Genomic DNA, 3,237 nt, shown 5'->3' on the forward strand with positions numbered 1-3,237 from the left:
AGACACATAGAGATTATTTAGTTCAACACTTTCTCTGAAGAGATCAGAGGCCAATGAGATTTGGAGATTCACCCAGGTGACCTGCTAGTTCCTTACAGAGCACTGATCACACACATAGGTTTTCTAGAAGCAACAACACTGCTATTTTTGCTGAGTTGCACAGCTGCTGGTCACATTAACTGGAATCCTCTGTTATTCCCCTTAAATATAAAAATAATATATTTTCTAGACTGAATTACTATACTTCAGTAGCATAAGAATCACCTAGGCCTTTCTGAAGTAACCCAAAGGAGCGAGTCTATTTGGTACTTGTCTGGATTCTCATTGTAACTTAAAGGGGAAATTTCAGAATGTCCACAGCATTGCATAGGCTGCAAATAAAGGAGAAAGATGGCTTCAAATTCCATGCAGCAGAATCCTATTTGGGTAGCACCAACCTTGATTTCCAAATGGGACAGTATCTACAAAAGGAAAAGTGGTGGTATCTAGATCATAAATATGAGGAGGACCCAGGATAAGCTTCTGCCTGAGGCTTGTACCATTGCAGCCTTGGAAAACCTTGCTGAAATCAGTGTCCTGTCCCCCAGGAATCCTGGATATGAGGCTATGCTGAAGTTTGCTGTGGCCACCAAAGTCACTTTTGTTGCCAGACACTTTCGTCCTTGGACCTACACTAACCAGATCCTCCAGGTAACCTTCCAGAAGCTATGTCTTGTAGTTGAACCCAGGGCTGACCACCAGCTTCTCCCAGAGGTGTCTCATGTTAACTTACTACCATTGCTCTGTGGAATACAGACCCTCCTCTGTATTATGTGGATATTGCCATCCTGTGCAACAAGAAGAGACCTCCCTCAGTAAGTCTGGTGTAGTAAATGCTGATCCAGAAACCTCCGAACATGCACAGTGTTAGCAGGTGATATTACTCCTCAGTTCTTGTCTTCTCAAATGAAAGATTTCAGTCAACAGACTTAGAATAAGTATAAAGTGTTTATTTAGTGAAGTGGAAGTATGCCCCAGGTTATGTGAAGCAGGCTGCTCCAAAAGCAGACATGCCCTGGGGTTTTTATATATTTTCTAAATATAAAGACTCGCTAGTCTTTATATTTGGTCTGGTAACCTCCCTCCATGCATATTATGTATTTATGACAGTTACTATAGCTTCCCACCATGGTTTAGTGCCTGCACAGGTTTCCCTGTTAAGAAATTCCCATCAATACCTAATCAAAAACTCCAGGTGTGGTTTAAAGCCATAATGTAAATGATGTTCCAATGAACCATGGTTCCCAAATGGCAATATCTCAGTGCTCTGCACATGCTCCAAACTTGGGAAGTCCTTTAAACTGTTTATACCCAGTTCTTTAGTTTAAGAACATAGTAGATGAGGAAGATAAGAAAAAGAAAGTAATAGCTGACTATAAAGGAAGAGGGCTTATAGATGGGGTTTCTGTTGCCTGAGGTGGAGTGATTTTCCATTGTTCAACATGGAATGAGCCTGAGTCTCCCTGTTCCATTCTGTTGCTCATATCTACCTATCTACCTACCTAGTCTAACGTGCAATGCCCCATGGGAGCTCATGCCTGACCTCTACGTCTGCAGAGATTCTGAGGAAACTGAAAAAGAAGAGCAGCAACGCCTGAGAAAGCTGCAACCCAGAAGGAAGTTGAGGGTGATTACTCCAAATCCTGAGCTCAGCGGTTAGCCTGAGGGCTCAGACAGGTCTGAAGGTGGGCAGGTCCTGTCTGTGGCTGTCCAGCAGGTTCACTGAAGCCTGGAACCCCCAATGTGCCAGGGAAGACTGGTTTGCAGCCCCCACTGCTCAGCTCATGAATGGGTAGAAACAACCACTAAGTGATTCTAAGCTGTTCTTCCATAGGACCTTAAGTAAAATGGAAGTCAAATTGGTGGAAAATAAGAAGTTTCTAAAAAGAGAGGAAAAAGAATCACTAGTGTATTTATTAAAAATTTAGAATCTTCAAACTCATCCCCAGATATTTTGATTTTGAAGGTGCTGACAAAAGAAAGAAGAGGAGGAGGAGGAAGAGGAGGAGGAGGAGGAACAGAAGGAAGGGAGGGAGGGACAGGGAACCAAGGGGCAGGGAGAAAAAAAAAAGAAAAGAAAAAGAAAGCTGGTTTGAAAATTATCTTTTAAAGGAGCATCATACTAATGTTCTTTTTTCTCTCTCTCTCTCTTTATATAATTATAGAATTCAGGCAGACAGAGAGATTCACATACTGAATTTATCATCTTTTAATATTTGATAAAACAAATCTTTGTAAGCAAACCCAGCACAAAGCCAACATAAAAAAGAGGGCAAATAAAAGCAAGAAAAAGCCCCAGGGTTGTCCCTTATTGGGCATCAGGTAGTGGGGTTTTTGCCTTTGGGTATCAGCATGGGTCCCTGTTCCTAAATTGATATGAACAGAGAAACCACCCTGAAATGATTAAGTATCTTTGCATACTCCATTGGCTCATGATTTCATGTGCATGGGAGTCCTTTCAAGTGCCATTTGAACAGTTCCAATCAGATTTGTGGAAAGGAGTTTCCTCTTCTTCCCAGAAGATGGTTTATAATTACCAATAGTGACAATGGACCAAGATCCTGCTTGTGACAATCAGCAAGGTTGGCTACATCATCTGGCTAGTGGTTGTTGGAATGTCATTTTCCAGGAGTAAAGAGTTCCCTGTGGTGCCAAGTAGATCTGGTGTAGAAAAAAGTACAGAAGAGACTGCAGCTAGTTGTTGGAAGGGCATAATATATGGTAATCTCTTGGATACTCTGTTACTCAGCATAAAAAAAAAAAATGACCTTGTTAGAGGCTGGGGTTGTGGCTCAGTGGTAGAACACTTGCCTAGCATGTGTGAAGCACTGGGCTCGATTCTCAGCATCACATAAAAAATAAACAAATAAAATGAAGGCATTATGCCCGTATATAACTAATAAAAATATTTTTAAAAATTGTTTTAAATGACCTTGTTGGATTGAAGATACATGTACAGAAAAAAAGTGCTGGTATAAATATGTACTCCAGTCACAGTGGGGAAGAAACCTCAGCTTCCACCTATTAAGTTTTCTCAGGATCAGCATGCAAGCCTCAGGCTAACTCTGCTGCAGGAGAAAGTCTGGCCAGTGGGGCAGCTCTCAGACCTGCCAGGACCATTGATCAGTCACCCCGCCTGTCCACCTGCCTTGAGGCAACCATCGTCACTTTGTTATGTTGTTTCTCCTCCTTCTCTTG

General features: G+C 41.9%; 1 pseudogene; it reads left to right on the forward strand.

The window, feature by feature from the left end:
- Positions 1 to 350: 350 nt before the first annotated feature.
- On the forward strand, positions 351 to 869 carry LOC143398252 (small ribosomal subunit protein uS2 pseudogene; annotated as a pseudogene).
- The last annotated feature ends 2,368 nt before the right edge of the window (positions 870 to 3,237 follow it).

This window comes from Callospermophilus lateralis, chromosome 4 (genome assembly GCF_048772815.1).
Source record: "Callospermophilus lateralis isolate mCalLat2 chromosome 4, mCalLat2.hap1, whole genome shotgun sequence".
In the NCBI taxonomy this organism is placed as follows: Eukaryota; Metazoa; Chordata; class Mammalia; order Rodentia; family Sciuridae; genus Callospermophilus; species Callospermophilus lateralis.